Here is an 18642-nt window from a genome sequence, read left to right as displayed (position 1 = left end):
CAGCTGTGCTGTATTCTGGTGGAATATTGGACCTTGTGACAGAGGATCCGGGCGGTTGGGGAGACGCCAGGGAGTGTCGCCGAGGAGTTGGAGAAGCTCTGGGTACCAGGCTCTCCTGGGCCAATGAAAAAATATAGATGAAGGATCCAGCACGATTTTTCTTGTTAGATAAAAACATCAAAGCTTTATTTTGAATAATTAAAAATAACAAAAACGTTAAGACCAATGTGTTTAAGGAATCAAAATGGGAACTTAACGCGTTTCGGACTTCATTTTTAGTAACATACAGAGTCCTTAATCATAAGTAAACCCAAGTTATGCCACATGGCTCTCCTGGGCCAATCCGGGGCCATGAGTATCACCGGGATTCCCTCTGCTTTGATTTTCTTGATTACTCTCGGAATGAGAAGAAACGGAGGGAAGATGTAGGGCAGGCGAAACTGCGACCACGGAAAGACTAGAGCGTTGGAGCCGAGCGCTAGCGGGTCTCTTGACCGAGATATGAAGGGATGTATTTTAGCGTTCATCCGAGACACCATGAGGTCCACATCTGGGAGTCCCCAACGAAGAGCGATCTGATGGAACACTTCGTCGTGGAGGGACCATTCCCCTGCCGCTAGACCTTGCCTGCTGAGAAAGTCTGCGGCCTAGTTGTCTACCCCCGGAACATGGACAGCTGAAATAATGGGAATGTGCCTCTCTGCCCAAAGAAGAATCCTGGATACTTCTTCCATCGCTGCCCTGCTGTGAGTTACTCCCTGACGGTTGATGTAAGCCACAGCCGTGGCATTGTCTGACTGGATCCGAACAGAGAGGCCCAAAAGCAAGGGCTGAAAGTTCTGAAGGGCCAGAAATATGGCTCTGATCTCTAGAACGTTGATGTGAAGGGAGCGCTAGGAAGGAGACCAGCGTCCATGAACAGTGTGGCGGAGAAACACCGCCCCCCAGCCTATCAGGCTGGCATCTGGCGTGACTACTTGCCAGTGGACAGGGTGGAAGGACTTCCCTTGAGATAGGGATGAGACCTGAGTCCACCAGACGAGGGAGTGGAGCGCAGTCCGAGATAGGCGGACTGACCGGTCTAGAGAAGCTGGATTCTTGTCCCAGGAGGATAGAAGATCCAGTTGTAGAGGGCGCAGATGGAATTGGGCAAAAGACACGGCCTCTATGACTGCCACCATCTTGCCTAACACTCTCATCCCATTCCGAAGGGATGTGTACCGGCGGGAGCAGAGGGATTGGGCGGCCCGAATCAGGGAAGACCTCTTGTCTTCTGGAAGAAAAACCCGGGACTGAGCCGTGTCTATCAGCATACCTAAAAAGGTGATGCGCTGATGAGGATTGAGGGATGACTTGTTGAAGTTGATAAGCCACTCCACTTGACAGCGTGTCTAGGCAAATCTGCACGCTTTCTGAGCAAACTTGAGGAGAGCTCCCCTTGACAAGTAGGTCGTCCAAATAGGGAACGACCAGGACGCCTCTGGGGTGCAAAATGGACATGACGGCCGCCATGACCTTTGTGAAGACCCGAGGTGCAGTTGTCAGTCCAAAGGGGAGGGCCCTAAATTGGAAATGACGGTGTCCTACGGCAGAAGGAAGGAACCGTTGATGAGATACACATATGGGAATGTGTAAATAAGCATCTTGAATGTCTATGGAAGCTAGGAATTCTCCCGGTTCCATGGCGGCTAGTACTGCTCTCAATGATTCCATTCGGAAGGTCCGAATCCGTACGGATCTGTTCAGCCTTTTGAGGTCCAAGATAGGGCGGACAGAGCCATCTTTTTTGGGAACGACAAAAAGGTTTGAATAGAAACCTTTGCAATGCTGTTCCGGGGGCACTGGAATGATAATGCTTGCTTTCTGTAACAAGGCTATGGCCTAAAATAAGGCCTGGCTTTGCATTTTGGTCTTTGGAAGGCGAGAATGCAGAAACCTGTTGGCCGGCAGGGAATAGAAATCGACCTTGTAAGGTAAGAGAAGGAGAAAAATCCTTAAAGCCACAATAGTTAACCTGCACAATAAACTACATTGTAAAAGTAGAATAAAAGCACATTATAAAACTCCTATTACACAATGCCACCCAAAAACAAAAATAATTATAATAGTAAAAAAAACAGTAGACAATGAAACCATGTATGAGGAGTGCATGGAACAAACCCCCCCAACAGCCCAAGGTCCTACTCAATCATCAAGGAAAAATAGTGGAGACAACAATAGGGACCTATGGGCACCTGATCTCACTCCATCACTTGATGTTACGGTTAACCATGAAAAGAAAAGAAAAGAAATGGAAAACAAACACAACTCTGCCCAAGTCACAGATCTACCTGATGACACAGACTCAGACAGGAGCAATTCTTCCAATTCAAGCCCAGTCAAAAATGAAGCCAGAAGAGATTCAAACGACGAAGAATTCATGGTGAACTACAATGTGGGCCAGCCACTTGACCGGGAATTCTTCCACAACCTCTTCAGAGCTTACAACAAATCGCATAAAACTGACTTAGATGACTTGAAAACATCTATGGCAATGATAGCCTTAAGATCGGAGAAAACTGAAAGATGTGGAGGAACTCTCAAAGGACACAAAGAACTTACAAAAAGAACAAGACAAGCTAAAAGAGGAGGTAAAATTCCTAAGAAATAAATGGATAGATAGAGAAGATAGAGACAGAAGAAGTAACTTAAAATTTAGAGGAATACCAGAAAAGATCAAAAACACAAACCTTATGACATATGTAAAGAACATAGTGAAAAAAGCTTTACCCTCCCTCCCAGAATTGGAGTATTCATTTGAACGCGTTCACAGGCTCCCAAAACCGACATTCATAGCAGAAGAAATCCCCAGAGACGTCATTGCAAGATTTACGTTCTATAGAACAAAAGAAAAACTAATGGATTTCTTACGAAACATCAAAACTTTACCATCCCCCCCACGAGAACTTAAAAGTATTTATCGACCTTTCAAAGGAGACTTTAAAAAGGAGAAGAGACTATAAGCCTATCACGGATGCTCTGAGGAAAAATGACATCTTCTACCGCTGGGGCCATCCAACCAATAATCTGATCTTCACATTTAAGCAAAAAACCATGTCAATCGAAGAGCCGGAAGAAGGGCTGAAATTTCTCTAAGACTTGAAAATTGCATCTCCCCAACCTGGGAAGGAAAAAAAGATGATCCCATTAGATAATTATCAGTGCACCCTCACTCAAGTCCCTTATCTGAATCGGGACCACCCTAATAGGCAGAAAACACTAGCCCACAAGGAGAAATTTGTTGTAATATATCTCCCACAATATATCTGCCTTGAAACTTCTCCCCATGTTTATGTTTAAAATAGTTACCTCAAGTTTACCTGACATGATCAATAACCTGAGAAAAAGTATCCCCAGCAGGAGGAAGATCAAATATCTAGACAACACCAAGAGAAAAAGCCCAAAAAAAAAAAAAAAAAGCTATCAACCACCAAGATGACCACAAAATTCCTGACTATCAACGTCAATGGGTTAAACTCGCCACAAAAAAAGTTTCTCATATGGAGGGACATCCAAAAATTCAAAGCAGATATAATTGGACTACAGGAAACAAAATTCGCCCTAGAAAAAACACCCAAATTTGAACATAAATCGTTTCCAACAATCCTTCTCTCTTCAAATGAAAAGAAAAAAAATCAGGTGTGGCTCTCATTATAAGAGACTCAATAAGATTTGAAGAACTGAAACCGATAATTGACCCAGAAGGTAGATATCTAATAGTCATCTGCAAACTAAATAACACTACATACACACAAGCCAACATATACGCTCCCAACAAGGGACAAATTACCTTCCTAAATAGAGTACTATCTTTAATTAGATCACACCAAAGGGGATCTCTTTTACTTTTCGGAGATTTTAATGCCATACCTAACCCTAAATTCGACTCTTCCAACAAAGGCAGGGCACTCAATGTTACTCTTGATTCATGGATGAACAGAGAGGAGCAATACGACATCTTTAGATTCCTAAATACAACCTCAGTAGAATATACTTATTATTCAAACCCCCACAGATCCTTTTCAAGAATTGACCTAGTCCTTTCTGACATCAATACCTTACAGAAAATTAAACAAATTACCATTCACCCTAGAGTGTGGTCAGACCACTCTCCCATCACATTTGAAATCCTCACCAATCATCACATAAATAAAACTTGGAGCGCTAACTCGTTTCTATTCGCCCACCCAGACCATAGCCTAAAAATACAAGATTATTTAAAAAATTATTTCAAATATAATGACATGGAAAAGATCTCTATCACAACTCTGTGGCAAGCCCATAAGGCAGTCATCAGAGGAACCCTGTTCCAACTTAACGCTAAGATTAATAAAATTAAACAAAAGAAAACCGAAGAGATTATAAATAAAATTAGAGAACTAGAAAATTCATAAGTAAATAGTCCATCAGATGACACACAAAGAAATTTTAAAACTCAGACTAGATTTAAAAACCATTCTCTCAAACGAATACGAAAGATTCATACTGACCTCAAAATCCAATTTTTACCATCTCATGAATAAACCTTCGGGTTTTTTAGCCAGAAGAACAAGAATTCTGAGATCTAAGACCAAAATCTTACAGATAAGAGATAGAACAACAAAATTTACAAAAATCCAAAAGACATTTCACTAAAATTCGAGGAATTTTTTAACAACCTATATAACTTAAAATAATAAACTAGAAGACAAACCCACTAAGGAAGACATAAATCAATTCCTTGACTCGATTCAGTTACCCTCTCTGTCTAACAAAGATTTAAATTTTCTAAACACCCCATAAAAAAACAGTGACATAATGGCTACAATAAACTCTCTAAAACAAAATAAAGCACCAGGACCAGATGGAATTCCCAATGAGTACTACAAAAAGTTTGCTACAATCTTAACCCTATATTTAACCACCCTCATCATTGAACTATCAATAGGCTTAAAATTACCTGAGGAGATGCAAGAAGCCACTATATCAGTTTTGTATAAAGAAAAGGGAGACAGAGACTTCATTGGAAACTATAGATCCATTTCGCTCCTAAATTCGGACCTGAAAATATTGGCAAAAACCCTAGCCACCAGACTACAAAAAAATAGTACCGAACCTTATACACAAAGATCAAGTGGGGTTCATTGCGAACAGAGGAGCAGAAGACGCTACCAGACGAATCCTAAACCTACTCACTCAGGGGAAACTAAGACTCCCACAGGCTTTATCACAATTGATGCTGAGAAGGCATTTGACCGGGTTCAGTGGAACTACTTCAAATTTTAAAAAAAATTGGCTTCAATGGGAGGGTATTAGACCTTATAAAAATCATTCTACTCAAACCTGTCTGCAAGAATTTTAACAAATGGTCTCCTCTCGGGTAAAATCAACCTCTCAAATGGAACAAGGCAGGGGTGTCCTCTTTCCCCGTCATTGTTCGATCTTTTCATTGAGTCCTTGGTGGAGAAGATCAGGATGGACAGCCGGATTAGGGGCGTCCCTGCTAATAACAGACAATTCAAAGTGTCACTTTTCGCAGATGAAATCCTACTCTCTCTAACGGATCCACTGAACTCTGTCAAACAGACCTTCGAAGTTTTAAAAGAATTCTCAAGGGTCTCATTATATAGGGTCAATATGGATAAAACCCAGGCTATGCACCTCAATCTGGATCAGGATCTATTAAAAGTCCTACAATCGGAAATCAAATTTCAGTGGAATGTGGACAGCATGTCTTATTTAGCAATCAAACTAACAAAAAATACAAAGGACTGTGCTAACCAGAATATTACTGACATTTATAATACCATCCAAAAAGATCTACAACATCTATCCAAAGTAGAGCTTTCCTGGTTAGGAAAAATAAACACATACAAAATGCTGGAACTTCCCAAGCTACTTTATATATTCAGAACTATCCCATTACCAATCAAGAAGAAGCTTATACAAAAACTCCAAACTCAACTAACATCTTTTGTATGGGGTAAAACTAAACCTCGAGTAGCACAATCTACCCTAAACAAAAACAGAATCAATGGGGGGTTGGGGATGCCAAACATAATTGCCTACTATCAAGCAACGACTATTAAAAGCAGCCAGTAGTATTGGAACAGAGATGATAAACCTGCATGGGTGGGACTTGAAGATTCTTACTGTCCAAATATAGAAGTTGGAGACCTGGTGGTGGCCTACCTATGCGACTCTAAAAAAGCGACTACCTAAGGAGGTCATCACCAGGAACTCAATAATAACATGGAGGAAATTTGGAGCCCAATCTAGAAAAATACACGGCACCGAATCAATAGGTTGGATGAAGATCGAAACGCTTTCTGCATTCTCACCAAGATTAAGGCTCAACCACTGGAAATCCAAGGGAATATGCTTAATCTCAGACATACTCGATAACGATAAGCTGAAACCCTACCAAAACTTAGCAAAAGAATTCAAACTGACAAAGTCAAATAAGAAAACTTGGAAGATAATAGAAAAAATATTCCTGAAACCTAGCACCACCCTCCACCTTCCAAGTAACATCACAGCTCTCTTAAAGAATCTAAATAATCAAAACACTTGGAAAACCAAATATATCTACCAAATTTATAACGAAGACACAAATCTCCTTAACTTAAAACACTTGGAAAAGTGGAAAATCGAGTTAAAAATCCCAGAAAATCAATTTGAAGAAAGATTTCAAAAGTCATTGGCCACAGTCTACAAAAATATACCTTGCGTTGCTCTTATAGAAACCAATTATAAAGATAATAACCCGCTGGTATTACACACCCCATAAATTTCATTTAATTAACCTAGATACCTCAAACAAATGCTACAGAAACTGTGGAAATTCAGGCAAAATAACTCACATATTTTGGTCGTGTCCAAAAATTAAGAAATTCTGGAGAGACATTCAATCACTTATAAGGTCCATTACACAGCTAGGTGTAGCTCTAACTCTAGAATTAGTTCTTCTCTTAAACGTTGAAGCGATACCTAAACATTTTAGGCCCATAGTAATACATATTCTACTAGTGTCCACTAATCTCATTGCATCCAAATGGAAAAGTGAGAAAGCTCCTAATATTCAAGAAGCTAAGGAGAAACTAACTCTACATAAAACTTTAGAGTACTACTATGCCATAAAAAATAATACTCAAAGTACCTCACCAAACGGGACCCATGGCCAGAGCCCAATCACCGACAGACTATATAGCCCAACTGACGTTAAGAAAACACTAACTATATTCGAGCAATACAAGCTAACTAATAATTCCAGGCTTGAATCTCTAGTCTTTGATACCTCCCTGATCTAAAACTCACTAAAATTATATGTTTCTGATCTCGCAAATTTGTTTGACTGTCTACGGAATCCATGTCAGGAAGTTGTTAATTTTATTTGTTGTTTAGTTATGTTTTGCAAAAAGTTAATTCATAAGCAATTGATTTGACCAACAAAATATACTGCTTGATGTATCAACACTAACAAACTGGGGGGGGGGGGGGCGGCAAAATATGTGCATTTTCTTAACCTTGTTATTACTATCTATATGTCCTTAAATTTTGTAACACATGATTTCAAGATTTGTTAACTACAAAACCTAATAAAAATCATTTGAATAGAAATCGATCTTGTAACCTGAGGTGACGATTTCTCGAACCCAAGCATCGTGAGTGTGGTCTAGCCAGATATCCTGAAAAAGCAAAAGCCGCCCTCCAACAGGAGTCGGATCTGAGGGATACCCGGCGTCATGCTGAGGGGGCCTGTACAGGGCGAGGTCCCTTAGGTTTAGGTTGTTTGGAGTGGGAACGCCAGGAAGAGCCCCTTGAGGGACCGGATCATGGATCTGAGCGTTGAGACGATCCTTGTGCTGATTGTTTTTGGGGAGCGGGCTGAAAGGACTGCCTGCGCCAAGAAGATTTTTTAAAATTCCTGGATACAGGCCGCTTTTGTGGTAGAATGGTACTTTTACCGCCCGTCGTCTCAGATATGAGTTTGTCCAGGGATTCTCCAAACAGACGAAGGCCATGGAAGGGGAGTGTGGACAGGGATTTCCTGGAGGCACTGTCCGCGTTCCATATCTTTAGCCACAGGACTCTGCGGGCAAAGACAGCATTGGCTGCCGTTAGGGCTGACAAACTAGCTGCATCTAGGGAGCCGTGAAGAAAATAATTAGAGGCTAGAGAGAACAAATTAAGGATCTCAAAAGCCTCCGGAGGAATATTACAAGAGCGAAGCATCCTGCGCAGGTTTATACTCCACACACCCATAGCTCTCGCGACCCATGTCAAGGCAAACAGGGGGCGCAGAGAGGAGCCCGAAGCCTGGAAAATAGATTTGACCGCAGCATCAATTGCGCGGTCGGATGAGTCCTTGAGAGACGCGTTGTCTGAAAGAGACATGACCGTGTGTTTAGCCAGCCTGGATACTGGCGGATCCACAACGGGGGGAACTGACCAGGTCTGAACTATTTCAGATGGAAATGGATAAGCGAATGAAGTGAAGGGGTTTTTTATTAAACCTATCAGGGTGATCCCACCGTTTAGATATGATTTAATCAAAAACCGGATCCTGGGCAAAGGACTTAGGAGGCTTCTTGGCCCGCTTGATTGCCGACTGAGAAGTCGGGTCCGGAGGCTTATCAGAAATCGACAAAGAGTGATTGACAGCCGAAATTAGTGTGTCTTCTATATGCCTAGACTCAGAAGGGACATGTGAATCAGAGTCAGAGTCTTAGGAATCGTGACTACTAAAAATCACGGAGCCTGGGTCAGACTGACCATCGTCCGAGTCGGGTGAGGCGTAGAGGTCGCAATGGCGCCTTTTGGAAAAAGCCTTTCTACGTTCTGGGGAACTGGGGAAGAGGGACCAGACGAAGCAGGTGGGCTCCTCTGAGGGAGCTGAGCCGGGGGGAGGCTGTGGAAGACTGGGATATCTGAGCGGCAAGGTCATCTATCCTTTTAGACATTAGAGGAGCCCATGCAGGAATAACATCATCAGACAGGGGTGCTGCCTGGCTGGTGGCCGGGGCAGAATCCAAAGAATGCACAGCCTCCTGGTCTGGCAACGGGGTCTCTTGTGAAACGGTAGTAGGGGCATCGCAGCCCCAGCATAGTGGATAGCTTCGGCCATTAGAAAACGAGCATCCACAGGTGGTACAAGCATAGTACAGGTCCGAAGAGGACGCCTGGGAAGCTTTATCACCCTTGCGGTTACGTATGTCAGCAACAGAGTCCTACAGCCCTATAGGTGATAGGGATATGCCGCTGTTAGTATGAGTGAGAAGCCACTAGCAGTATTATAAAGTGACAGCTATGCACAGCCGGTATATACCGATAGCAAAATGGCATATACTGTCAAACAGTCGGCATATACCTGCAGGCAGAGCCAGTATTTACCGCTAACAGCTGATATACACCGCTAGCCAGCAGGCACACACCGCTAGAGAGACAGCGATATACCGCTGAGCAGAGCGGTATATAGCACTGCAGAAGTGCATAGCCAAGGAGGCGATCTCACCCGTGTCTGCACCCCCACGTGGAAAATGGCGTCCAGCGTTCCTGGCAGCATGGAGGGGAGAGACGACCCCCGGAGACAGATTGGTCCCAGGGCTGGGACTAAGCGTGACGGCCAATCGGAACGGAGCTGCTGCGACTGAGGGAGCGGCTTCCAGGGCAGTGAGAGGGGGCGTTGCTAGAATGCAGGCCGACGCCGGGGGCTAAATTAATGAGGCTCCCCGGGATCACGGCCTGCATCGCCCCACCGGCGCCTTTTTAGGCGGCGATTTGGATGCAGGGGACAGAGGACTTGTCGTCTCCCTACCTGCTCCTGGCTTCGTCTGAAGACGCGTCGGTCCGGGGATGCGGGGATCTCGGGGACGCATCTTCGGCTCAAGGCTAAAGCAGGTCCTCGGCTCTGCTTAGCCCTCTGGAGCTACCTTGGTGTGAGGTGCTTCCAGGGAGTCTGGAGGGGTACGCAGACCGGACCACTTGGGCGCGAGGGAAGACTGAAGGCTTGTGCACGCCAGGTTTCCTCTGCCCGTAAGCGGGGGGAACAAGGGTGGCAAGGCACCCTGGTATTGCCCCATAATCAAAAATAGGAACAAAATAATAAAAAATAAATAAAAAATAGGCTGGCCTGGGGCTCAGGCCAAACATGTCAGCCTCCCTGCTGACACTAGAAAAAAAACTGAGCTAGTTTCCTGCCTAGCTGGGGTATATGCTGTGGGGAAGGAGCAAACACTTTTTCAAATCTAGTGTCACGCCTCCCCTGGAGACATCGTAATACCCACTGTCAGTGTCCCCCAATGAAAAGGCGAGAAAGGAATATTTTTGTAAAATAAAAACTATTTGATACAATATACTCTGATTTCTGTTTGTTGATAATATATATTCTATTGAGTTAAAGTGTCATAAAAACCATGGTGGAGAAAATATAGAAATCTGTCAATATGTATCATATATATATATATATATATATATATATATATATATATATATATATATATATATATATATATATATATATATATATATATATATATATATACACACACACACACACACACACACACATACATATAACAATAACATATATATATAAAAATAAAATATATAATAAAATATATATATATATATATATATACACACATAAATATTATTTATATATATATATATACACATACACATACATAACTACATACATATACACACATATATATATGTGTATATGTATGTAGATATATATATATATATATATATATTATATAAATATATATATATATATATAAATTATATATATATATATAAATTATATATATATATATAAATTATATATATATATACATATATATATATAAATTATAAATATATATATATATATATATATATATATATATATATATATATATATATATATATATATATATATATATATATATATATATATATATATATATATATATATATATATATACACACACACACACACACACACACACACACACACACACACACACACACACACATATATATATATATATATATATACAGTGCCTACAAGTAGTATTCAACCCCCTGCAGATTTTGCAGGTTTACATATTCGGAATTAACTTGGCATTGTGACATTTGGACTGTAGATCAGCCTGGTAGTGTGAAATGCACTGCAGCAAAAAAGAATGATTTCTTTTTTTTCTCTTTTTTCTTTTTAAAAATTGTGAAAAGTTTATTCAGAGGGTCATTTATTATTCAAACCCTCAAACCACAAGAATTCTGTTTGGTTCCCCTAAAGTATTAAGAAGTATTTCAGGCACAAAGAACAATGAGCTTCACATGTTTGGATTAATTATCTCTTTTTCCAGCCTTTTCTAACTAATTAAGACCCTCCCCAAACTTGTGAACAGCACTCATACTTGGTCAACATGGCAAAGACAAAGGAGCATTCCAAGGCCATCAGAGACAAGATCGTGGAGGGTCACAAGGCTGGCAAGGGGTACAAAACCCTTTCCAAGGAGTTGGGCCTACCTGTCTCCACTGTTGGGAGCATCATCCGGAAGTGGAAGGCTTATGGAACTACTGTTAGCCTTCCACGGCCTGGACAGCCTTTGAAAGTTTCCACCCGTGCCGAGGCCAGGCTTGTCCGAAGAGTCAAGGCTAACCCAAGGACAACAAGGAAGGAGCTCCGGGAAGATCTCAAGGCAGTGGGGACATTGGTTTCAGTCAATACCATAAGTAACGTACTCCACCGCAATGGTCTCCGTTCCAGACGAGCCCGTAAGGTACCTTTACTTTCAAAGCATCATGTCAAGGCTAGTCTACAGTTTGCTCATGATCACTTGGAGGACTCTGAGACAGACTGGTTCAAGGTTCTCTGGTCTGATGAGACCAAGATCGAGATCTTTGGTGCCAACCACACACGTGACGTTTGGAGACTGGATGGCACTGCATACGACCCCAAGAATACCCTCCCTACAGTCAAGCATGGTGGTGGCAGCATCATGCTGTGGGGCTGTTTCTCAGCCAAGGGGCCTGGCCATCTGGTCCGCATCCATGGGAAGATGGATAGCACGGCCTACCTGGAGATTTTGGCCAAGAACCTCCGCTCCTCCATCAAGGATCTTAAGATAGGTCATCATTTCATCTTCCAACAAGACAACGACCCAAAGCACACAGCCAAGAAAACCAAGGCCTGGTTCAAGAGGGAAAAAATCAAGGTGTTGCAGTGGCCTAGTCAGTCTCCTGACCTTAACCCAATTGAAAACTTGTGGAAGGAGCTCAAGATTAAAGTCCACATGAGACACCCAAAGAACCTAGATAACTTGTAGAAGATCTGCATGGAGGAGTGGGCCAAGATAACTCCAGAGACCTGTGCCGGCCTGATCAGGTCTTATAAAAGACGATTATTTGCTGTAAATGCAAACAAGGGTTATTCCACAAAATATTAAACCTAGGGGTTGAATAATAATTGACCCACACTTTTATGTTGAAAATTTATTAAAATTTAACTGAGCAACATAACTTGCTGGTTTGTAAGATTTATGCATCTGTTAATAAATCCTGCTCTTGTTTGAAGTTTGCAGGCTCTAACTTATTTGCATCTTATGAAACCTGCTAAATCTGTAAGGGGTTGAATACTACTTGTAGGCACTGTACATACACACACACACACACACACACAGACACACACACACACACACACACATACATACATACACACCGTATTTTTCGGACCATAAGACATACTTTTTTCCCCCAAATGTTGGGGGAAAGTGGGGGGTGTGTCTAATGGTCTGAATATCGGGCATGGCTGCGGGGAATGAGGGTGCTGCGGTGGAGCGGGTCATCGGGGGCATGAGCAGGCAGCAGCAGCGCCTGCCGTGACCACGTGGACCCGCTCATTTAATATGCACGCCCATCCTCCCGCCTATCTCTCAGCGCTGAAGCAGGAGTAGACAGGTGGGCGGAATGATGGGCAGGAGGATGGGCGAGGGATAACAGCCGGCCGTGATCACCCTTGGCAACTACAGCCTGGAGTGATCATGTGCGGCTGTATTCACTGCCCCCCGTGCATCATCATCAGCGCGGGGTGCAGTGAATCAGTACACTCACCTGTCACCGTTCCCCTGCAGCACCGCAATCTCCTCCTGGCTGTCGGCGGCCGCTAAGTGGACCCGTTCCCGTTCTCCTGCAGCATCGCTCCTCCTCAGTCTGTGTCAGCGGCAGCGCCGCTGAGTGGAGCCGTCCCCGTTCTCCTGCAGCATTGCGATGTCCTCCTGTGCCAGCGGCGGCCACTGAGACTAACGGCGCACACAGCGATGACGTCATCGCTGTGCGCACGTGTCCACACGCAGCCGTCGCTGGCACAAAAGGACATCGCAATGCTGCAGGAGAACGGGGACGGCTCCACTCAGTGGCGCTGCCGCTGACACAGACAGAGGAGGAGCGATGCTGCAGGGAATGAGGTAAGGGGAGTATGAACGTTTATTTTTTTTATGTGCCACATGATGCGGGCCGTATAGCAGGATGGGGGTATATTATGAGCAGGATGGGGGTATAATATAAGCAGGATGGGGGTATGTAGCAGGATGGGGGTATATAGCAGGATGGGGCCATATGCCAGGATGGGGTATATAGCAGGATGAGGGACATATACTGTATATACAAGGCAGGAGGATCATTACCAGGCTGGGGTACCTTAGTAGAGAATTTGGAGACATTACCCCCATAACCGTGTCAGCAGCAGATCCTCGCCCCATAACAGTGTGTCCTGACTACCATTTTTTGCTTAAAATTTTATTTTCCTATTTTCCTGCTCTAAAACTAGGGTGCGTCTTATATACCGTATTTTTGGACCATATTATATTATATTACACACACATATATATATATATATATATATATATAATGTGTGTGTAATATAATATAATATGGTCCAAAAATACGGTAATATATAATATATATATATATTATATATATATATTATATATTACCGTATTTTTCGGACTATAAGATGCTCTTTTTTCTTCACAAATGTTGGGGGAAAGTTGGGGGTGCGTCTTATGGTCTGAATATAGGGCTGCGGCCGGGAATGAGGGTGCTGCGGTGGAGCGGGCCATCAGCGGCACGAGCAGGCTGTAGCAGCGCCTGCCATGACCACGTGGGCCCGCTCATTACCTATGCACGCCCATCCTCCCACCCATCATCTCTCAGCGCTGAAGTCGGCGCTGACAGGTGGGCGGGATGATGGGCGGGGGGTGCACGCTTAATTAACAGCCAGCCGTGATCACCCCTGGCAACTACAGCCTGGAGAGATCATGTGCGGGTGTATTCACTGCCCCCCGCGCATCATTATCAGCGCGGGGTGCAGTGAATAAGTACAGTACACTCACCGGCCACTTCTGTGCAGCATTGCGATCTCCTCCAGTCTGCCGGCCAGCAGATGTGTAGAGAGCGGTGAGCACAGCGATGACGTCATAGCTGTGCGCGCCGCTAGTCTCCACGCAAGTCAGCTGACAGACAGATAGTAGGACGAGCAATGCTGCATGGAGCGAGGAAAGGGGAGCATAAACGTTAATTGTTTTTTTTGTGTGATACAGGATACATGCCATATAGCAGGATGAGGGTATATAGCAGCATGGGGCCATATAGCAGGATGGGGGTATATAGATGAGGGTATATAGTAGCATGGGGCCATATGGCAGGATGGAGGTATATAGATGAGGGTATATAGCAGCATGGGGCCATATAGCAGGATGGGGGTATATAGATGAGGGTATATAGCAGCATGGGGCCATATAGCAGGATGGGGTATATAGCAGGATGGCAGTATATGGCAGGATGAGGGCATATTCCAGGATGGCACTATATAGCAGGTTGGGGGTATATAGCAGGATAAGGGCATATACCAGGATGGGGTACCTTAGCAGAGAATTTGGGGACATTACCCCCATAACAGTGTCAGCAGCAGATCCTCGCCCCATAACAATGTGTCATGACCACATTTTTTGCTTAAAAAATGTCCTATTTTCCTCCTCTAAAACCAGGGTGCGTCTTATGGTCAGGTGCGTCTTATAGTCCGAAAAATACGGTAGTCACCGTAAATGGACTTCCAACAGTCTTGAAGGCGTTCCCAGAGATGCTTAGCAGTTGTTGGCCCTTTTGCCTTCACTCTGCGGTCCAGGTCACCCCAAACCACCTCGATTAAGTTCAGGTCTGGTGACTGTGGAGACCAGGTCCTCTGGCGTAGCACCCCAACACTCTCCTTCTTAGTCAAATAGCCCTTACACAGCCTAGAGGTGTGTTTGGGGTCATTGTCCTGTTGAAAGATAAATGATGGTTCAACTGAACGCAAACTGGATGGAATAGCATGCCGCTGCAAGATGCTGTGGTAGCCATGCTGGTTCAGTATGCCTTCAATTTTGAATAAATCCCCAACAGTGTCACAAGCAAAGCACCTCCACACCATCACACCTCCTCCTCCATGCTTCACGGTGTGAACCAGGCATGTAGAGTCCATCCTGTTTCCTTTTCTGTGTCGCACAAAGACACGGTGGTTAGATCCAAAGATCTCAAATTTGGACTCATCAGACCAAAGCACAGATTTCCACAGGTCTAATGTCCATTCCTTGAGTTCTTTAGCCTAAACAAGTCTCTTCTGCTTGTTGCCTGTCCTTAGCAGTGGTTTCCTTATTAGAAGAAAAAGAACTGCATAATGGGAAGCAGAGTTCAATATTGTAATAAAAAGCAATCTTTATTGTAGCCAAAATTACATAAAAACATTTAAAATGCAGAACACACTAAATAGCACGGTATGAGTCTCCCCACCAACTCACAATAATATGATGGTATACCATGATAACATATAGTAACACAAAAGGAGACAAGATACACCCCTTGACAAGAGCCACAGTATGCAATACTGTGCGAATGTGATAATGTATACCTGAGATAATTAATGCATTGAAGTCATGCGACCAAACATATAACAGTACATAACCCCACAATATATATATAAAGGGATTTTTACAATTGCATAAATAAACCATGCATATAATTCTCTTATATAAAGTGGCCGACCCAGTTTGTATCTGGTGGAAAAGAGGATGGATATGGAAAGGTTGTAACCCTATAAATCCTTGTCCGGAACAAGAGAATAATGATACTATACCAATAGCAAAACCAAGGACCCATCCATGATGTAAACTCCCCCACCAGAGGGTCAGTCAGGGGGAAAGATCAAGGCTCAATAATGGTGGAGAGGGGAGGGAGAGTCAGAAAAAGATCCCGTGGGCAAGGACCCACGCGTATCGCTGCATCAGCAGCTTCCTCAGGGCAAGTGTGTGCAGAGTACCTGCCACAACAAAGTATAAATATGCTCCATAATTATAAGAAAGTCAGATCACCTGTAGGTGCAGTGGTAACGAGGTCCGGGCGAGGAGTCAGCTAACAGCGACATGAATAGCGGCAGCCATGGTTCTGCCCGACGGGCGCCGCTATTCTGGAAAGTCCGCGCATGCGCGGTAAAGTCCAGGAAGGTGCGATCACCGTCATGAAAAGCAGCGCATGCGTGCTGAGTGTATGAGAGGTTTCGTTCATTAAAGGGGCAACGCCATATAAGCATCAGAGCTAGAGGGATGTCACAATGATCATAAGTGACCAACAGACTGTAAGTACATATGAATCCAGGAATCACATACATAGTAGCGTGTCCAATCCAAACAGAGACATAGAGGAAAATATAGTCATTTAAGATTTACGTGATAAACAATTTATATATAGTACATATATGTGTAAGAAGAGCACACAGGCCAATTATAAGGCGTGATCCAATATACATGTACATAGGATTCCCACAGTTTGCTAGATAGCAAAACATTATAAACAATATTATATAATGAGGGGGGCAACCCGATAATAGATCCAATAAGTCCATATGCAATAAAATTAGATCCAGAGATGTCCATGAGAAATAACTGATGATAGATTGACCATAAGTATGTTTATATTGAAGTTTGGCAAGGAACCATTCTCAAATGCCCCGTGCAGCACTACCAATGTGAAGATCAATATCCTGGAGAGGAAAGAAGAGAGGGGACAATTTCAGACATTTAGCCAAGGAACCCGGTGAATAATAAATCCTCATTCAAGCCACTCGGGGCTATTGAATTGAGGTTAAAAATCCATCTCGCTTCATTCTGCAATAGCCATTTATGACACAAACCACCTCTTCCATTACCTATGAACTTCTGCAGGCCAAGAATCCGTAACCCCAAACAGGAGCCACGGTGAGAAGTTAGGAAGTGAGCCGCAACCGGAGTGATGGAAACACCCTTCTCAATGTCGGCTGCTGCTAAGTTGATGGTAGACAGATGTTTTTGTGCCCTCTTCCTTAGCTCCTGAGATGTTTGGCCGACATAAATTTTATTGCATGGGCAGATCAAGGCATAAATGGTATTTTTTGTTTTGCAGTTGATGTACGATTGCAACTTGTGTCTAGAGGAGTCCTGGGGATGACAAAACACATCAGAAATTGGATGCATGTATTTGCAGACATTGCAATTCCCACAAGGATATGAGCCTCTCAATTGGACACCCCGATTCAATTTTTGCCTACAACCTGCAAAATGGCTTTGAACCAGAATGTCCTTCAAATTTGGTGCTCTTCTGGCTGTCAAGAGTGGATTCGAGCTCACCACTTGAGACGTCTGGGTATCAGCCACTAAGATACCCCAGTGGTTCTGCAGAATATTTTTAATTGTATTCCACTGATCGTTATAAGTGGTGACGAATCTTATACGGTCATCACTTTTTCGTGATTTCGGAATAACAAGTGATGCCTGAGATTCAGGTTTAGCTCGCTGAAAGGCCCTAGAGATGGTATTCCTGGGGTAGCCCCGCTGAAGGAATCTGAGTGAGATTTTTTGCCTGCTTTTTGAAATCATCATCCCCCGTACAGTTACGTCTAATACGTAAAAACTGCCCAACTGGTATACCTTGTCTTGTATGCGGTGGATGAAAACTTTGGTACTGAAGGAGGCTGTTCGTGGATGTTTCCTTGCGATAGAGATTAGTTGATATCGAATCACCTTTCCTAGAGACTTCCAGGTCCAAGAAGGTCACTACAGAGGAAGATATAGTATGTGTGAGAAAAATATTCAACACATTATTATTTAGCAAGGTGAGGAAACCACGACAGTCATCCTCTGTGCCCCTCCAAACGAAGAACACGTCATCTATGTACCGATGCCAGTGGGATACTTGGGTTTTGAATTGTGGCAAGGAAAAGACAGCTGTGGTCTCCCACCATCCAAGAAATAGATTGGCGAAAACGGGTGCACAACGTGCACCCATGGCCACACCTGAGATCTGTCTGTAAAACTTCCTATCGAAAAGAAAGTAGTTATGCTGAAGAATAAAATCCAACAGATCGATCAGGAAAGAGTCATGCATGCGGTCAGAACCCACCTGGAGATCCAAGAAGTACGTGACCGCATGCATGCCATCCATATGCTTGATGTTAGTGTAGAGCGACTCCACGTCACAGGTGACCAAAAGGTCACCTGGAGCCAATTTGATGTCTTGGCAAATACGAATGAAATGGGAGGAGTCCTGTACAAAAGAGGGGAGATTAGT

The 18642-nt window shown here is 43.4% G+C and overlaps 1 protein-coding gene and 1 long non-coding RNA gene across 6 annotated transcripts in view; both read right to left on the bottom strand.

Moving 5' to 3' along the window:
• RARS1 (arginyl-tRNA synthetase 1) overlaps positions 1–18642 on the bottom strand; it is a 736258-nt gene that overhangs the window by 516216 nt on the left and 201400 nt on the right. The gene's annotated exons all lie outside the window — the stretch shown is intronic.
• On the bottom strand, positions 15819–18603 carry LOC142301314 (uncharacterized). Its single transcript, XR_012752757.1, has 4 exons — positions 18475–18603; positions 18003–18128; positions 17246–17513; positions 15819–17080 (listed from the first exon to the last, which is right to left on the bottom strand). It is a non-coding gene; the product is annotated as an uncharacterized LOC142301314 (long non-coding RNA).

Source organism: Anomaloglossus baeobatrachus, chromosome 4, assembly GCF_048569485.1.
Source record: "Anomaloglossus baeobatrachus isolate aAnoBae1 chromosome 4, aAnoBae1.hap1, whole genome shotgun sequence".
Classification (NCBI taxonomy): domain Eukaryota; kingdom Metazoa; phylum Chordata; class Amphibia; order Anura; family Aromobatidae; genus Anomaloglossus; species Anomaloglossus baeobatrachus.
This window is presented reverse-complemented; position numbering and strand designations above follow the sequence as displayed.